Below are 20,822 nucleotides of genomic sequence, written 5' to 3' on the forward strand. Positions count from 1 at the left end.
ATTTTAAAACAAAACAAAAAACCAACCACCATCAAATGACATCCCTCTTTCCTTCTCATTGTCTGTCCCCGTGAAAGGTGTCTCTGAATCTTCTCATTCTAACCATGGGTTATATAACACTAAAAATTAAAAGAAAAACCCAAAAAACAACATCCTGAACTATTGTTTAAAAAGATTGTAAATACATTCTCTCCCTTTTCATAATATCAAATAAAAAACTTAGATACTGGTTTGACAGCATCTGGGGCCATAAAGGAAGGAAACTTGCCAACTGTCCTTGAAAACGTAGTTTATGCTCTAGTAAAAATAGTTTCACTTTCATCTTCATTAAATAGACTAACAGAGTCATCAAGAAACTAAACCAACCTTTAAATCAGTGTTGTCTGAACTGTTTTGAAAATCAGCAAATTAGTTGCATAGTTGAAGACCTGAAGTGGGTGAAATTGCACGTACAAGGAAACCATTGTTTTGAGTTGCACAAAGCACTTCAGTTGCGTTTATATGCAACAGTAGAATGGGAAGGCAGAGGAAGAGTAGGACTTACATACTTTAACAAAACAAAATGTGAATACTTGTATATAATTTGTATATAATGCAAATACGTTTTTTTAATCAGTTTTTCAACACAGACACAAATATGGAAACTAAGAATTTTTACAGTGCCCCTGCACTGACAAGGTTTAAGGTTTTTAAGGAGAGTTAACCCGCTATGAAAAAGCTGAACTCTTGCATAGTCCAAAGGCAATAGTTGTGTTTCTGATTTTTATACTCACAAAATAGTAGAAACAATTAATGAAAGACCATGCTGTTCAGCCTGAATTAGTTGTTTAAAAATTAGTTTGTTAAAAATCCTTAGAGAAGCGTAATGATTTGAAGTACATGGATTCTGCCTCTGTTTGCAGAGAAGTGTTTCATTTGCGGTTGGTTTTGGTTTTCTTTCAGTTCTGATTTTCAATTTACTGTGCTCAAAGACTGGAAAAAGAAGAGAGAGATGAGCAGCTGGGAGCTATGCATAGTAGGAAGAAGATGGTATTGTTCCCTGTAAGAAATACCCATGATTCGGTTTGGACCACTTGCGGAAAAGACTGCATGCTTCCATTTGATCTTGCTTCTGGTGCTTTAATGAAATTATGTATTATGTACAGAAATGTACAGACTCACTGAGGCATAATGGAGTAAAGAAATGAGGATGTTCCATTAAGCGCCTCCCCACCCCCACAAACATACAGAATTTTAGTGAAAAGAAAAAAACCCCAGATTTCAGACTGAACATGCGCTGTAATTACATGTTCTGGCTATTCTGTGATTTTGACTAGATCCTATCACTGTGCATGTAAGTGATCATTAAAATGGTCACAATATTGATAGACTTCACGATTATGCGATTGTATCTTTGATGTTTGATTTTCAAACGTAATTCTGTCAGAACTGAACAGCCTTTCCCTTATTTTCTACAGAAAAGGTTGAATGCACTGGGATTTTTCAGCTTGGAAAAAAGACATTCAAAAGCTTGAAGGATGTGAATGAGAAGCTGCTTTGTGAAGTAGGCTAGTCTACAGTGTAATGAAATTATGATGCAGATGTTTTAAAACAAGGCAATAGGTTTCTATGTAATGCTTAAGTTTTGACATATTAATTGCTTCTGGATGTGTATCCTGACAGTATGGTTTTTGTCCTAAGCCTTAGGAAAATTATTAGATAGATACCTAGTTAGGAATCACTGATGTGGATATGATTTATGATTTGGGGAATGCCTAAATTGCTGGTGGTGAAAAGTTGCTAAGCTATGTAACGGAAGTGTGGTTTTGCTTGCACTGTTCTTAGGTGGCTTCCTTAGACATCTGTAAGTAGGCACGCTCAGAAACAGGATCCTGAGCTGGGTATTTTGAGAGCGTATGACTTTTTCTGTAAAAAGCCTTAAAATAATACAAAGAAAGATTCTGCACAATAGACAGTGATATTAAAAAGCATGTGTAAGCTTTTTTTTGGGGAAAAAAACCCCGAACAAACCGCCAAAACCCAACAAAACCACAAACAAATTACCAACCACCAAACAAAACAGAAAAAAGCCCCCACCTAATCTGCCTGTGGAGGCGTGTCGTAATTGTGATAAAATGCTGCAAACATGCAAACTACTCATCCTGCAGATAGAACGTAAAAATTAGATAAAGAGGGAGAACTAGCACTAGCTAGGAATTCTGTACTCCTGAATATAATCCCCCCCGCCCCGCTTTTTTTTAACCGAAACAAAACCCATTGTCATCAATGCCTTGTATGTACAAAATAAGGACTGTGTCCATCTTGACCACAGTATTAATTCTTTTTTTAATTCTTTCTGTCTTTAGTAAGTTTATATCTGTTTGACTTTTGGTCTCATTCCTACAAATTATTTTGACTGAATAGAACTACAAATGCATCCTTTTTAGATCAGTTTCTAGGATTTGGATTCCCACAGGCTTTTGGAATAGGAAACCTGTGATCTCTTATTTCTAATTGAGGGACGTCCTTTCAGACATTGTAGTAGAGCGTGAGAGTTAATTTTAATATGACAGTTGGGATCTCATGCGTTCTTTTTCTTGTATATTTGTATATTTAAATAATACTCAAGTTAACTCTCTGGAATCTTCAACTCTCCTTTGCTAAAAGGAGAGCAGGAAGAAAAAGGTAGGTAATTGTCTAAAAAGGTGCCAAAAGCAAACTTCAGCATTTATTCTCTGGAATTCATAGCTCATATTTTTATGTGACATGGTTAATGTATCTTATTTCATAGAGTGGGTTTTAAAAAATTGTACATTATACATTTTTAACCTTATCCTAGACCAGTTTGGGGTCTGTATTGCAACACTGAATAACTGTGTTACATAATGTCTTCCAAAAAGGTACATACAGCCTTCACAGCTTTTATTCTTTGCATAGTATGTCCTATGGCAAGCTTATTAGTCTAATTGAATTTTTTTTTAACTAGTAATTTCAAAAGCAGTTTTATATCTGCTAATTTAGCTATGGCTTTTTAAACTTTTTTTTTTTTAAAAAACAACTGTCTTATTTCCTTGGCTTTTTAAAAAGTATGATGTAATCATTTTACGTACTTTTAATCTGGCTGCTTGCACGATCACAGTCATCTCATAACACTAGGGACTTTTTATACATATTTATGATTACAGTTCTGTTGTGTATGCTATTTTTTAAAAAATTTTGTTTAGCAGAAATGGCATCTAGGCTATGAAACAATCTGTCGACCTACCCTCCAAGTTATGCCAGTAAATACTAGTGTCTTAGAAAAATTTTAGCTAAGCATTCATATCAGTAACAAAAGGGAGTAACTGGGCTGTGGCATTGATGCTGATGCCTTCTACTGATGGGAGTAACTTTCAAAGAGAAGGAAATGTTACTTTTCGCAAGCCTTTTCTTTTCAGGAAGGTTTAGAAACAATAGTTTACTTTTCTTCACAAATTCTTATTTTTGTTTGCTTTTAAGATTACATAAATACAACTTGGTTCTTTAGGAATGGCTTGTAATGGTGTTTTATCTTGGTAAAATCACCCAAGGAAAGGATGAAATGGCCTTTTATTATTAGATATATTATGATCTACATGGAAGAAGAAAAATTAAATGTGGCTCTTCTTCTGTTGGTTCATCTGTCTGTAATCAACTAATTAAGGTAGAGTGGCTGTGATCTTTCTATATCAGTTTTCAGAATCTATGTTTTAAGATACTCTTTCCCAAGCTGTGTTGTGTTTTGTTTTGTTGAGTACGTCACTTGCAGTGGAAACCACGATCTAAAACATCACCTCTGTGTTGGACTGTGTACAGCTCTCAAGAACTGAAGGTACTTGTAAGAGGTACATGTACCGTTCATTGGGAGTCCCTGTTCTTGAAGAGGCTCCTTCCACTGGCGGCAGGTTGAAGAGCACGCTGTAAAATCGATAGTGAGATACATTGTTTGTGTTGAAAAAAACCATTATCATCACTAGTTCACTGTGTATTCTATTTTTGGTATTAGTTGATAGTCAGAGGTATATGCCCGGGTCCAGAATTCTGTAAAACTCTTTCCAAATACGTATGTTGCCCAGTGTTGTTGGAATGATTTGATTTAGGATTCTGAATGTGTCTGAAGTAAAGATAAATGTACTTTTTTTGTTAGCCTTGAGATCATCCTGCGGTCTCAGTTGTTCACAGGCCTGACCAAATGCTGCTTTCGGATCTCTCTTCTAGGGAGGAAGACCTTCATAATTTTCCTTTTCTTTCCTCCTCAGAATCAGCTGGCATTTCTTTACCAGAACTATTGGGAAGGTTGCTCCATAGAAGGCTCCCAGGATGTTTGTGGAAGGAGTAGCACTGCTTCCTAAACAAATGTTAACTTTTATCTGTGGAACAGCATATCAGATGTGAATATTTATTCCTTTTTCAATAATCTACTAGATATACAATGAATATTTAAGACAGATTGGTTGAAATGTTCGTTCCATAGTGCTGCTTTCACTGCTAATGCTTATTAAAGAGAAATGGCATTTTTAAAGTGCTTGAAAAGAACTTTCAGATTTTTCAGGCAAGAGGATTAAGTCAGATTTATTTTCACAGGGTATGCCTGTGCAAGTCACAAATCAAAAATATTTTCTCTATGACTTGTTCTACACTTGCTTGGTGTTTTGTTTGTTTCAAATCTACTACTACCACCAAGAAATGGTATTAAGAGATGGATTGATAAAAATTAATGATGGAAGCCATTTTTACTTCTTAACAGTAAATAAAGTGCATTGGCACTCACCTGTAGAAAACCTTCTAACCACCAGCAGAGCTGCACTTTGGGAAGTGAAGAATAATTTGTGGTTTGCTTGCTTTGGGGTGTGTGGTTTTATTCTTATAATTCGGATGCAGACATAAAGCTCTAGAATTTTAGTTAAATGTAAGTGGCAAAAAGTTGACCAAGAAGACTCATAAAACTATCTTGTATATTAAGGGCTTCAATTTGCAAGCATATTACTGTGTTGTGACAAGAAATCTGTCCTTCAGCTGATTTTGCTTATGTTGTGTGTGTACACTTGCACGTGTATGCTTATATATATTCTGTGTTGCGGAACTGGAGAATGCCCTACAGTTGTAATGGAACAGCTTGTATTATCCTTCAGTAATTTGTTTTCATAAGCTTTAAAAATTCCTTTATGGTGTAAAGTTGCTTTTGCCTGTTGATAGAAAGCTCCATAGATTGCTCTTCATGGGGAGGAAGAGGGATGGAAGAAATCTTTTTATATGCAACAGTACATACAATACATATATAACTTAAGATAGAAGTAGCCACAGAAATTGTCAGAAGCCTTGAAAGCATATGATTTTGTTGAGATATGCCTTACAGTGAGATAATCCACTATGGCAGGGGGGATTAGAGAATAAGTATAAAATAAATAGCGCTTCAGAATTTTAGAGACTGTGTGTGATGGAGCACAGGTATATAAAAATGTCTATGTTCATCATATGTTAAAAGAGTATTAAAGAATGCATGGTGCTGAAGAAATTATTATTGACATTTCTTCTCAGCACTGCATTACACATCTATTTAATTACCATGGCAAATGACAGCCAGTTTTTGAGGTGATAAATAGATTTGTCTTTTATACTTGAAATGTTTCCTGAACTAGAAAATATCATCCTTCCAGACAAAACATTAATTTTGAGGTTGTTAAGGTAGAGTAACAGTAATGTTAGGGGAAAAAAAATCACTAATGTTAGGAAAAATACATGTAAAATATCCAACTTTAATTAAATTCACAGAGCTGAAAGGCGAATTTCCAGAAACACACAGATCTGTGCAGTGCTGTTTGAGACCTAAAGAGCTGTGCAGTCTGGCCAAAATGGGGGAAACAATCCTTATCCTCCATCTATGGCACTGGCAAAGAATAAAACAGGGAAGGCATGTCTACAGCTATTCTCTTCTAAAATACCTTCCCAGCTTTGAGTTTGCGTGGGATTCAGATTTCCAAGGTCAAGAGAGTGATGTGAATAACTGAAAAATCTGAAAAGTCTGAATAATGGTCACCAGTGTGTAAAGTTTCTAGTAAAAACTTCCACAAACTTTGAAGACTGTGCTGATCCCAGGCCTGGAGGTGCAGCCGTCACCATGCTTAGGGTCTAACTTCCTGCAAAGGCTGTTTAGAAGCCAGGGGGGGAACATTTGTATTGCTGCATTCTACCAGGAACGCAAGCCAGAAGGAATAAGCTGAGCACATTTGATGCATGTAGAGAGTATGGAGTTAAGCCCAAACCACAGCTCTTTAATTTGACAGGGAAAAAAGGAAGACCTGGGCAACTACAGGCCAGTCAGTCTCACCTCTGTCCCTGGCAAGATCATGGAGCAGATCCTCCTGAAGGCTCTGCCATGGCACATGGAAAATGTGGAGGTGATTGGTGGCAACCAACATGGCTTCACCAAGGGAAAATCCTGCCTGACGAATCTGATGGCCTTTTATGATGGAGTTACAGCAGCATCAATTGACAAGAGAAGAGCAACTGGTGTCATCTATCTGGACTTGTGCAAAGCCTTCAACACTGTCCTGCATGACATCCCGGTCTCCAAATCAGAATGTCATGGATTTGATGGATGGATCACTCGGTGGATAAGAAATTGGCTGGAAGGACACACTCAGAGAGTTGCGATCAATGGCTCGATGTCCGAGTGGAGACCAGTGACAAGCGGTGTTCCTCAGGGATCGGTACTGGGACTGGTGCTATTTAGCATCTTTGTCGGCAACATGGATGGTGGCATTGAGTGCACCCTCAGCAAGTTTGCTGATGACACCAAGCTGTGAGATGGTGAGGTCGACAAGCTGGAGGGAAGGGATGCCGTCCAGAGGGACCTTGAGAGGCTGGAGAAGTGGGCCCATGCAAACCTCATGAAGTTCAACGCAGGGTCCTGCACCTGGGTCAAGGTAATCCCAAGCACAGATACAGGCTGGGCGATGAGTGGATTGAGAGAAGTCCTGGGGAGAAGGACTTGGGGGTGCTGGTGGATGATAGGATGAACATGAACCAACAGTGTGTGCTCACAGCCCAAAAAAGCCAACCATGTCCTGGGCTGCATGAAAAGGAGTGTGGCCGACAGGTCAACGGAGGTGATTCTGCCCCTCTGCTCTGGTGAGACCCCACCTGGAGCATTGTGTCCAGCTCTGGAGCCCCCAACACAAGAAAGACATGGAGCTGTTAGAGCAAGTCCAGAGGAGGGCTACCAAGATGATCAGAGGGCTGGAACACCTTTCCTATGAGGACAGGCTGAGAGAGTTGGGCTTGCTCAGCCTGGAAAGAGAAGGGTCTGGGGACATCTTGTAGAGGCCTTCCGGCACCTGAAGGGGGCCCACAAGAAGGTTGGGGAGGGACTTTTTACAAGGGCCTGTAGTGATAAGATGAGGGGTAATGGTTGGAAGCTGGGAGAGGACGGGTTTAGACTAGGTACAAGGAAGAAGTTCTTCACCCTGAGGGTGGTGAGACACTGGAACAGGTTGCCTAAGGAAGTTATGGATGCTCCATCCCTGGAAGTGTTCAAGACTAGGTTGGATGGAGCCTTGAGCAACCTGGTCTAGTGGGAGGTGTCCCTGCCATGGCAGAGGGGTGAGAACTAGATGATCTTTGAGGTCCCTTCCAACCCAATTGTTCTATGATTCTGTGATTTCAGAAACATATAGGGTACAAATACCTGTATCCTGGCACTCTCCTAGAAAGTGAGAAGGATGGATCCGAATAGATGGGGAGTTTCTGTTTACTGAGTTAGTGTTTCCCTTTAGTGCTTTAGTACCTAGGCTGTTAAGTGAGAAATGGACAATAACATCAATTAGTCCAGTTGTCTGGATACAGATAATATGGTTGAGAAAAATCAATGTGGGAAATGTTTAACAGCATTTGAGGTGCTTACTTCAAGTGTGGTTTAGGTATCTAGATCCATAAAAGAGATTTCTCTTGCACATTTAATTTTGGTAGTTGTAGGTATTTCCTCTACTCAGGAATACTGAGTATTGCGAATACCATTTTTCTCTAACTAAGGCTGTACATACAGTGTATAGACAATGAAGGTGCTTAATGGAGCCTGTGAATTCCATCCCTAGAGCCAGCCACCTAATTTCTTACGCTCTGGTCTTTAGTGCTGAGTCTTATTTGGATACATTTCAACAAGAGCAGTTAAAACTGGTACAGTTAATTCAGTGAGATCACTTAAGGCACGTTTGTTATTTTTCATAGTTCTGTACACAGAGAATAAAAGATTGCATTTTTCAGTTTAATAAAAAGTTCTTTTTAAACATTCTGAAAGCAGCCTTATCTTCAATTCTTGATGAGTGTATCTTTAATGGAAAAGAAACACAAGCAATGAAAAAAAAAATTAAAAAGTTTTCAGTGTACAATATATTACAAAATGGACAGTGCATATGTAAAGAAAACTTCCCAGGTGCAATATGCATGCATAGTCACACAGAACTGTGCTGCTTGTCATGCTTGTGTTAATGGTATTAATTGTTTAATATCTATAAAAATACTTCATTGTAGGCCATCAAAACCCTCCTTATAATTTGTTGTCAAATACCTACCTAAACACATAGGTTATACTAGTGCCGGTATTTGCATCTGTGTTCTTCTGTCTCTTGTTTTCTCGTCTCATGTTGCAAGTCTCTTGGAGATACCAGTCTTAATCAGTACACAGAAAGTGGGAAGATGTTGATGAAATCCATAGATGAGACCTTGAAAAGAATAATTAGTGAAAGATCATGGTATTATGGAGGAAAGATTGAATAATTCTGAAGACTGAATTGATTAGGCTGAAATGTAAATAGAAAGTGCAAATGTAAAAAAAACCAAAACAGTTTTTATGTTTATCAGTAGAAGAGTGCATGAAAAAACCTGAGAAGCACTAGCTGACCCAGATGATAATTGCCAAGCAAAAATGAATCTGAATTCTATAAAAGGCACATTTGATATTAGACTGTATTAGATGAAGTGTTTCTGAAATAGCTAGAAATAAAATAGTGCCACTTTACAAAGCACTGGAAAGATCGAACAAATTTTTTTATTCAAGAATGATATATTGTAATTGTAGTACATGCAGCTAAGGACTAGGAGAGTGCTTTATTTGATGTACAAATTTAAAGTTTAAAGGAGTTGTGATCCAACGCCCCACCCTCCCCCCAATATAAGTACATCAGAGAGTAAACACTGAAGGAAGAAGAATTACTTAAGATAAATGATGGTTCTGTCAAATGAACAACTATCTGTGAGATCAGACATGAATACGTTTAGGTTGAAAATTGGAAGGAATGTTTAACCATACAGAGTTGTGTGGTTCTGAAATAGCTTTCAATTAAAGTTTTATCTTTTCTAGCCATATAGTAGATATCAAACAGAATTTGGTTAAAGAAAAATCATATGACAGGATTGGCCATGTTGGACCTTCTTATTTAAGGCTGGCTGTATGCTGCTGTTTGAGCAACACAGAGCAGCACAATGGAGCCTTGGTCTAGAGCTGGAGCTCTGAAGCACTATGGTAACAGAAGGAATGACGAACATCACCCGTATTCTATAAATTCTTCCATCTGAGAGGTTTGCTCTACAGTAATCTGACTTTCTGTGTGTAACCTGAAGGAAGTTCAAGTTCTGGTTAAAATGTTCCCTTCCCTTCTGCAGAATGGCATGTCAAGATTTTCAGTGCCAGTATAATGGTTTAGGCTTCAGTAGTTTGTTTTTTTTTTTTAAAAAAAAACCCCACAATCCTGAACTTTTTCTCCTTTGTTGGCCACTGGATGTTAACTTGGAAAGTACAAGCATTCAAGGCATCTGTCTCAAGTGGACAGGGCTTTCATAGCAGATAACAGGAATTTTGTGTAATATTGTACTTAATGGTGCAATCCAGTGAAAAAATACAGGAGAAGAATACAGCCTTGACATAACAAATGAGTGTGCTACAGTAATATGCAGGAAGTATTTAGAAATTATACTTCTGTTGATAAAAGATGAGAATAAATGTATGTGTTACTTTAAAAAGGAAGTTAAAAAAAAAGAAAATTACGTACATTCCAGAGGAAAGATTATTTCAAATAAATTATTATAGAAAACTGTTTACTGTACTAGTCATCTTACCTAACTTTCATAGATTCAGCAACTAAGTTACAAGAAGGATTTGGGCTTCTAAAGACAGGAACTTCCTTATGAACATGAGTTCAAGGACAGCGGGATGCAATTTGCGTGCTTTTAAATATTTAAGTTTTTGTAAGATTATTAGATATGAATGTGTGCCCTTATCTCAGCTTTTGTAGTATGAATTTTTTGTTAGTAGTTTGCAGAATATGTTGCACCCAAATAGCTAACCAAATAATGAATTCTGCAGCAAAGTATCTTGCTCAATATTCTTACTTCAACAGTAGCCACCAGCAGATGCCTAGAGAAAAGTAAGACTATGATTAGTCCACATGATCGTTCCTAATATTCTTTCAGCTTCTGAGCATTTTCAGCTTCAAATTTTTGTAAACTTTTGGGGGTTAGTCTGTTTAGGTACCTGCAGTGAATCTCTCTCACAAGTGCTTGCCTGGTTTTTCCTTGACCTCATCATGTGAGCTGCTTGCATTCAGTGTCTCCAGCACAGAGTCCAGGGGGCTGCTGCTCATTGTTTGAAGTCCTGTCACGTGTTTGCTTTGAACCTGGCTCCTACCTTTATGTGGTATCCATTCATTTGTTCTATGGGAAGAAACCATGAATACTTAAATCTCTATCTAAGGTGTTGCCACTAAAGATTTTGCAGATCTTTGCTGTCATAGCCGCTCCCAAACTCACATTTTATGCAAACAAAAGAGTCACAATGTATTTGAGCATGCCTTGTATGGGGGCAGTTCATACCACAGTTTCTTCTTGCCCTCTCAGAACCCTTTCCACTTCCCCTATGTCCTCTATTGAGAGGAATAGGGAAAAGCTTCATGCAATATTTAAAGTATGGAACAAACATAAGTTTATAGAATTATATAGAATGACATTTTTCTATTTTATACTCCTTTCCTTTCCTCGTATTTCCTAATTTTCATAATGCTTCTTGAATTTCCTAATTTACTCTTTTGGTACAGCCAATCACCAAGCTGATGCTTTCATGGAATTACGTAGCATAACCCCACTCTTCTGCTCCTTAGTGTTACTGGTCTACTCAGAGCCTCTTGTATTATATATGAAGCTAGGATTAGTTTTCCATACATGTATCGTTTTACATGAATCGTAAATTGAATTTCACCAGTCATTTTATTACCTGATCACTCAGGCTGATAAGGTGTTTTTGCTGTTCTTTAAGGCACTCATCCTTACTACCTTGAATAAGCACGTACCATCAGTAGATTTTTCTCTTCTCACTGATGTACTGCCATCCCTTTCTCCTTCTCCCTTGCCATGTTACTTATGCATGTGTTAAACAGGGCAGTTCCCAGTACAGCCTCCTGTGCAAGTGACTTCCCTCCATTGTGAGAGCCGAGTCTGAACTCATGTCTTCTGGTTCCTCTCTTTTAATCAGTTTATTTTTCCATACCACAACCTTTGCTTTTATGTCTTGGCAGCTTAGGTTCCTGAAAAGCCTTTAGTGAGGATTTTTGTTTAAAGCCTTTTTAAAAGAGTGAGTAGACAGTGTGAGCTGGATCATCCTTGTGCACAAGGTTGTAACCCCTGCAGAGAACTTCAGCAGGTTTGTAAGGTGGGACTTGCCTTTACAGAAGATATATTGGCTCTTCACCGATGGACTGTATTTAGTGAGATGTCCGCTAATTCTGTCCTTTATTATGCTTTCTATTATCAAACTTCAGGCTTACCCAAATGTATTCCCCAGAACTTTTTTTCTTTCTCAAAATCGGCATTGCATTTGTCAGCACCAGTGTTTAGGTACCAAAAAAGTTGTAGTCATTTGACTACTTCATCTTGTGTTTCATTAGAATCTTTGAGTGAATATCATGGAGCCTAGGCAATATGTTAATTTGTGTGTTTGTACCATAGCTTCTTCCATAGTTACTTTCATTTTAAACTGAACCTTTGCTTAGAGACTTAATGACTTCATTGTTTAGTCAGCTGATCACACTTTACCCTGTACCAGCATTTGCTTAATAAGTTGTGTACTCTGGCACTGTGCTGCTGATATGATATCCTTCAGTAGTCTCTACTTCTGCCTGTAAGGATTCAGTTGTTTTAGGAGCCCCTTCTGGCTTTTTTAAGTCATCCTAATTTTTTCATACTTCCTCCTTGTGAAGATTAGCACAAAATTGTGGTGATTTTTCTTGGCTTTTATTGCTCATGCAGTGATACTGATTTTGAGTACATTATAGTCACTGCTTCAGTGGCACTTTCACTGTCAGGTCTTGGACTGGCTAAGGATTCCTCAGTGCAAGCATGTCATGGGTTGTATTTCCTGGTTTGTAATGCTGACTGTGAAACAACCTCTGATCTAAAAGATCAGTGGGATCTAAAAAAGCCATATTTATGATGTTTGTTCCATCTACATAATATCTAATACAATTGAATGCTCTGCCTTTGCCACATCTCTGATATCTGTTAGCAGGTGATGCCTCTGTTGCAATTGGTGTCACTGTCATGGTTGGGCAGGTAGCATATGCAGCAGAACTTATTTCTATCTGAAATTTCAATCTATGCAGCTTGTCTGCTAGTTACCGAAATGATAGTTTGTTGCTTAGATTTGACTTTAAACTCTCTTCTTAATACATAGTTCAATTGTACACCTAGCATAGTTGACCGTTACTGGTATATTTTGTGTCCCCAGGCTTCCTTTTGCAAAGTTTTCCATATGCTGGTATGTTAACGTTTTCACTTAGGACAAGAAATTGATCTAAAATGGTCCTTTGAATTTTCAATTCCTGTTCTAATGCTGGAAGTGTAAATAGTGTATTCTACATTATAAATGCATTCCATAAATATTGAGACATAGGCATTAATAATTTGATAAAATTAAGCATTTAAAACATAGTTTAAAATGTAATTGTATACACAATGAAAGTTAGAAAAGAAAAAATGGCATGGAAAAGTACAAAATGAAATGTCTTAAGTGCTATGCACTAAAAGTATGAGCTGTATAGTACATACTGTTAATGCAGAAACGCGGGTGATGTAGAAATATGCAAATGTGTACTTTTTCCGGCTCTTCTATTGAAGGCCCAGAATAATAAAATGGAACAAATAGCTGAACAGATTAGCCAGAATAGTAACATTAGAATTATATACTTGACGGAACATTTTTGTGTTAAATGTATATCCCTCTCATTTTAAGAAGAAAATAAGTTGTTTTGTTCAAAAAAAAGGAAATGGCATTTTCTCTTAATTAGGAAAAAAACCTACAGCCACCAAGTCACATAATCAGCCTTTCCTCCTTCTCATCTCTAGTACTAGCTGAGTCTGGTACCAGTAGGTCAAGATTCCACAGTTATTTGGGATTTGACCTCTAAAACCCAGTAAGTTCTTCAGGGCAGGAGTAACATCTTTATTCAGTATCTGGCACTAAATAAAGTCTCAACATCTTACCACAGGAAAAATAGTAAGCACAAAAAGAAAACCTTTGCAATTTTCGTGATCACTTCTTTACCCATTGTTCTGTGTGTTCTACTATGAGAACCCACGCAAATAATTTGGCCTTTTTTTTGAATTAATTTTATCTACATTTAACACCCTAAGCAATCTAGAATTATCCTAGCAGGATTTGTAGAGAGTGTTCTTTTCCTATACAGATTTAGTACAGGGTGTTTTGAGGCAGTTACCCCATGCATGAGCTAGGGAAGCCTGGTGAAAGTTCTTTATAATCAGTCCCTTAGAAGACTTTTCAGCTGATCTTTGGAATTTACTGAATACTTAAGATTAACCATCCTCATTTCAGTGAACAAGCTCCAGGAAGCTTGCAGTTTAAATAATGTGAATAACATAAATAAGCACTGTCTGTGTTCCCCCCCTCCACCCCCCAAATTCTTTGTTTGAAATTCAGCATCCCTTCAGAGCTGTACAATTAAGTCCTTCCATTTTCTTTATATTTCTGTATTGTCAGAAGGAATTAAAAATAGAATTATGAATTCAGGAAATAAGCTGTTAAAATATGTAAGAAACTGTTTCAAGACTTTCTAATTGTCTTATTTTATATATAAGTTCCATTAATGCATGAGGAAGTCTCCTGTAGCACATAGGAATAAGCAGTTACTTCATGTTTAATTTATATAGCATCTTGAAAGAGTCTGTTTTAATACTAAAAATGTGAAATGCTTTCTGTAACACAGAAATGTGGCAAAATGTAGTATGCGCCCAGCCAAAGATGATAGTTTAAAATGTATTAAATTCTGAATATAGTGTTTACTTTATATACTTTCTGATGACAACTTTAGCTCAAATTTCTCAGAACATTTATACCGCTTTAACACTTGCTCTTAGTTTTGCTGTGAAATTTGCTCATTCTTTGCTCTTTTCAACAGTAAAATGTAAGTGAAGAATCCAGTAGCATTACCAGTTGAAGTTAAGAATTACATTTTGTGTGTGTACAATATTTGTAACTACTGAAATTTGCCTCCCAGGTAGAGCATATGTTTATTTTTGAAATAATTTTTTTTTTGTTCATGTACTGATTTCTCTGCTTTGAATTATTTTAATTAATCCCTGAAAAATACCTTGAATATTTTTACCACCATTGCTGATTACTTTGAATTGGCCCTATTACAATTATCAAGAACTGCGGGGGCCTTCTCTAGGAGAGAGAATCTAGAGATGGGTTAGCAGTCTAATACACTTGTGCTTGCTTTCTGCCATCCGTCATAAGGTTCTTTATTTGGAAATTATTAGGACTATTTCTTCTCTGTGTGTATTTCAAGGGTTATTACAGACTTATCCAAACTCCACAGTTTAAGAAGCTGTTGCAGCAATGGCAGGAAAGCGGCTGAGTGATAGGGTTGATCATTACAATGGCAGGAGGAGAACTGGGGACCTTGCTGCCGGGACAGCAGTGCCAGATGGTGTTAGCGTGTTCAGTCAGAAACAAGCATGTTCCAACTTCATAGGGTACTGTACAGCACATTATTATGCTTGACAATAGTCTCTTTCTCTCCCTGTCAGTTTACAGAGGTGAATAAAATGCGTTTTGGTATGGAGTACGATGATTATATGCAGTTCTTTACAGTGCTGTTTTAAAAACATTCACCTTTAAAGTAATAAATGAGAGAGGATCTGATCGTACTCTGAATGGTGGTAATTGAGGGCAGCACACATATAGAAACTGATACTAACACTGGAACTTTGAATGTAGGAAGCAGTCTCAAAACCAAAAGTAGTGTTAAAAGTTCAAAATTCCTCACCATAAAAAGACAGGCTCAGTTTATTCCTCTGGTTCCCTTTCTTTTCAGGCAGGTTTTCTTTTCCAGGCTAAGGTTGGTATTTTCCTGTGAGAGGTGTTTAAGAGGTATAGTAGTTGGTGAGGGCAAACATGTTCTATATAAGTAGTCATCCTTGCTGCCCTAAGATTGTTGCACCAACATGGAAGAGATTCAGCATAACTGAGTTTCTGAATTATGTCCTTCGTCTGTGACTAAAATCATAATTCTGTTGTTTTCACTGGGCTCTTTCACCCCTGTGTAGCTGCTCTAATACGGGTAGTTGTAGATAAAGTTGTTGGAGCAATGGAGTTTTACCACCTACAGACTTGGTTAATCTATTTCTGCACAGGTCACTGAAAAGAATTACATAGTAGTTATTGCCAGCCACTTCCAGTCTAGCCTGGATTTCAGCTGAGAGGTGGAAAACTCAGGGACTGTTTATCCATTCCATGAGCTGTCCAGCAATCTAAGTAAGAAATTAGTTTTGTTTGCGTTAACAGAACTATTAAAATTCTGTCATGTTTAGCTTGGACTCAGGGAGTATTTTTTTTTAAGCTGTTGAATAAAACCATGATATTTTTATATAAACTATCTTCCTTATGTAAGAAGGGTGTAAAGGACTGTAGATTTGCTATCATTTTGGCATTACTTGAAGTCAGTACAAGTCCTAGAATGACTGGCATTTATGCTCCTGATATCGATGACTGAGACTCTTGACAAACAGGATTCTGTTGGAGTTTGTTATGGAGGTTTGAGACCCTGCTTTCTACTGTCTCTCCCACCTATCTGATGCCCTTTGCAAGGGTGGGAGATTTGTCTGCTTTTCACCTGTTCTTGGTTCAAAACATGCTCCTTTTCTCCTGTGTTTGCCCAGTGTTTTCATTTTGGAAACTTTCTTTGGGAGTTTGCCAGACTTTGAGACATATGTGGATGTTTTTAAGGACAGTAAACCGATCATTTGCTAGCAACAACTTGCATATAATTGATCCTTCCTTAGAATGGACTGTAGATAACCTGAAGCTTTCCCTGTTCTTGTACTCAGCTTTGTGATTCTTAGAGTCTTTGAAAAGTCCCCACAGGAGTGCTCTTGGAATTTGCTCATTGTGGATTCCTGCAGTGTTCAGTCTCCTGAGCCACCTGGATAGGTTCAACACAGAGACAGATCTTCCCAAGTGACCTCTGCAGGGTAGCCGGCTGGAGAGATGAGTGCCTTGGCAGAAGGTGGCTTTGCTTCTTTCCTTCCCCTCAGAAAGCTTGGAGGGGTTAGGAAAGCAAACTGAGACACAAAAGATGCTCTGCTGAACATGGCTCATTAGAGTCCTACTGTTGAGTTGGGGTCTCTCCAAAGTGACTCAAAGCAGCAGGAAATTCTGCCAGCTGTCCCTAGTGGAGTCTCATTTGGGAAGCCCTGGCAGAGCTCCTTGTGCTTTCTGCAGTGGAGTGTCTTTATCTTGCAGGAGATGTAATGGCTTCCTGAAGTCGAGATGGAGTTTCTGAGTAAGAGTGCTTTCTTGCCAAGAACTCGCCCTGTGCAGCCTTTTCAGCAGGCTTCATGCTCTTTGTACCCGTCCCACATCCAGGGGTACCCGATATCGTATTTCCAGTAGTATTTCAGCAATCCTGACCAGAAGCTGAAAGGAGATTTTTAAAATTTTTGTTCTCATCTACAGTTATGTTTAGAAGGAACAGGTGACCTTTCAGCAAGTTGGAAGTGCCAGACAGGAAACTTATGAAGACATAAAATATGTCAGTCTCATGCAAACTTCTGAGAACTGTGGAAACTTACTTTCTCCACATTCCCCTTCTTCAATATTGGCTATTAGAAATCACTAAAAATATATGGCAGTGATTGAAAACTTAGATTTAAATGAAGCATTCTCACCAAAGTACCTTCAAAGTTGGATTATCTACCATTGTATTGAGAAAAGCCTATTCCTAAAGCTTTTTTGTTTCAATTTAGTTGTTACTCTGCTATTATGTTGGCTTGGTCTACAAACAATAAGGACCTCCTTTTCTTATCCTTTGTCTCAAAGTTAACAGTTTTGCTCTGTGTTGTGTAATCATTTGGTTATTTTCTCTAATTATGCCACAAGATGCTTCTCTTTCTTCAATAAGTACTAATATTTTTGAGTTACAGCAGTAGTAGGGAATAATTTCTTTATGGGGAATAATTATGGCTCGGTAAACTTGTAGCTTTCATTATGAATGACTGTATGACTACAAGTGCTGGACAATCACTTTCAGCCTTTTTATTTATGGATAAGGTTGTCTAAATATTTACAGAATGATAATTCAATGGTGTTACTATAAAGTCTTGTACAAGGTTGCTTTTTGTTATTTTTTTCTTCCTTTCCTGTTGTATTAGGAAAATATTCTTCCTGGAGTGATGCCTGATATAAATTGGGTATTGGAAGAAGATGCTTTGGACTTGTGATGTAGCTTAATAGAAAAACAGAAGCGTTTTCTTCTTCCTATTGTTTTCATTTTGGTTAGTTTCTTTGTGGTTAGTTCTCTGGAGAAAAGTGGGTTCAGTGTATGTTTGGGATATAAATTTTGAAACATCTCCTTTTTTGTTGCTTTAATACTCAGATTACTATGCCCCTCCCTCCCCCTGAGTCATGTACGTTGGAATGGATCATCTCAACACTAATAGAATAACTCCAAGCACGTAGGACTTGCCATGGGAATTAAATATTAATTACCTAAGCTGGTACTAGTCTTCAGTTATAGCCAGGAACTTAAATTGGAAAAGAAAATGTAGACATTACATAACTACAAGAGGTTTATTTATAAACATTTGCATATGGCTTTTTTTCCTGGAAAATTAGCATGTGCGTGTATTCCATAATTTGAGATGTTCTGTTGTTTGTTCCGCTTCTTGCATGCATGTAGTTCAAAGCAGAAGTTCTGGTGTTGGTGCAAAAAATTTAGGAGCATTTTTACTACCTATGCACTGCAGTGAGTCAGAGTAGGTAATTTGTTAGTCTTTGTAGTCATAGATTCAGGTGTGAATTCTGGTAGTATTTTTCCTCAAATGAGAGTCTAGCTCTTTGGGAACACTACTAAATTGAGCAAATGGATTATAAAAACATAGATGAAGTGGGCATGGTTTTTGAGAAGTGTGCAGAAATCATATTATGCTGAACCAAGTTAAGTTTTCTTTTCTAAATCTGTGGGTTTAGATCTCATTTTTCGGACCTTTCGTTATATCTATGTATAAATATAAAAATACGTGTTTGTGTAGTGAATAAACAACAGTATCAGTTTTGTCAGCAATGTGGTAATCTCTCCTGCTTACTGTTGCAAAGTATCTCCAGGCTATTAGTAGGAACTTGTTATCTGCTCTATAACGTGCATAGCTATGTTTTCTTTTTCTGGAAGGCATTTGATGGCTGCTTTAGCTTTTACCTGTTGCTGTCAGCAGCATTATTTTCTTTCAGATTGCTCTACAGGGAGTATTTTTTTGAGCAAGCTTTTTACTTTCCTTCTTGGTTCTTTTCTGGCCCTTTGATAGAGGTTTTGATTGAAGATCTTGCAGAAAAGCCAAGCAGTTGTTTTTTCATTGCATCTGTCATTGTGTTATATAGGGTAAGGCAAGGATTTTATTTACAGGTTGTATTTCTTTTGTTTATTGGGGAAAACAGAAATTTAGCAGCTTCTTAGACTGCTTCAAATTAGTTGGTAAGAATTTTAGTAGTATACAATTATTCTGTGCTATCTCATTGAAATCAATTTACTACAGAGGGTTATTTTAATTAATTATTTTTGTTAGTTTTTATTGACAAAAAGACAGCTGACTATCTGAATTTGCTGTATAAATATTCCCACTAAACTTTGTGTAAGTTATAGAATTGTTTAGGTTGGAAAAGACCTTTAAGATCATCAGATCCAACCATTAACCTAGCACTGCCAAGTCCACTGCTAAACCATGTCCCTAAGCATCACATCTACACGTCTTTAAAATACCTCCAGGGATGGTGACTCAACCACTTCCATGGGCAGCCTGTTCCAGTGCTTGATAATCCTTTCAGTGCAGAAATTTTTCCTAATATCCAAGCTAAACCTCCCCTAGCATAACTTGAGGCCATTTCCTCTCATCCTGTCACTTGTTACTTGGGAGAAGAGACCAAACCCCACCTCACTACAACCTCCTTTCAGGTAGTTGTAGAGAGCAATAAGGTGTCCCCTCAGCCTACTTTTCTCCAGGCTAAACAACCCCAGTTCCCTCAGCTGCTCCTCCTCATGAGGCTTGTTCTCTTGACCCTTCACCAGCTTCGTTGGCCTTCTCTGGACATGCTCCAGCACTTCAATGAATGTTTCCAATTTGTGTGAATGTTTGTGAAACTTCCCTGAAGATGCTAGTCACAGTGATGCCTTTTTATACTCTCATCCACCAATGTCTCTAAGAGACAGTTTAGGTAGGAGTTCTGTTTTAAAGAGGAAGAAAACTTCTCATTTTGTTTTTATTAGTCTTCTTGTATTGATCAATGGAATTCTTTCACCTCTGATACAATACATGAAGTAATATTTGCATAGGCATTTACCTTTCCCTTTCAAAAATAGGCTGTGGTTATGCTGGAGTTCTCAAAACTGAAGATGTGTTTATCTTCAGTAGCACTCTTGAGGATAGTGTCAGCCCTTGCACGCATCATGCAGAGACTACTCTGCTCCTCTTCACTCCTCTCAACTATCTGGCCAGGTCTACAGTGCCAGAATAATTTGTAGGCAGTAAACTCTAGCTTTTGGGGGTTCTCACTTTATTTTTTTAGCTCTTGTTTATTGCATTCTCTTTTGTAGTGTAATGTTTATTGTTTGTTCTTTCCCCACACACACACCTGCAGTCTATTTGGTTCTGGACCTTCTACTCATGGTACAATTTTCTTCAGGTTCCACCCTTTTTCAAAGTTTGATTCTTACTGCTGTGAAGTAATCTTGAGCTAATAAGTCTGTGAACTCTAAAGTTTAGACATTGAGTGACTGCTCCATTTCATTATTGGAACAGAAATTTCCATATCTGTACCACGTCTTTGGCAAATGCATTTGCAGTTGCTTTGAGCCAGATGCAAGAGAAGGCTTCAAGGAAGAGCTCTAAATGTAATCTTCTGAGAAAATCCATTGTTCTGGGCTTAGATCCTAGATCTAACTGTTCAAAGTTTTCCCACTTCAGCCAGACTTTTCATCAAGGACAAATAAGACTGCTTCTGTTTGAGAGACCACTGTGCATTTCAGGGACAAGTTCTCAACCAAGCTGTTTCTGTTAATACTTCAGCTATTTTCTACTAAGTATGATGGCTTTGCTTTCCTCGTTCCATTAAAAGCTGCTCTAAGACTTACTAGCTTGCAGAGAGCCAAAGAGGCATGGCAGGGAATTTCCTTGCTTCCAAAATTTTGATTGACAGTCTCATATACAAACCAAAGAAGGGAAAACTTCAGGTTACTTTTCCTCAATGGATATAGGTGATGCTTTTGGGAGCT

Source organism: Leptosomus discolor, chromosome 2 (assembly GCF_034619465.1).
Source record: "Leptosomus discolor isolate bLepDis1 chromosome 2, bLepDis1.hap2, whole genome shotgun sequence".
NCBI classification, from domain to species: domain Eukaryota; kingdom Metazoa; phylum Chordata; class Aves; order Leptosomiformes; family Leptosomidae; genus Leptosomus; species Leptosomus discolor.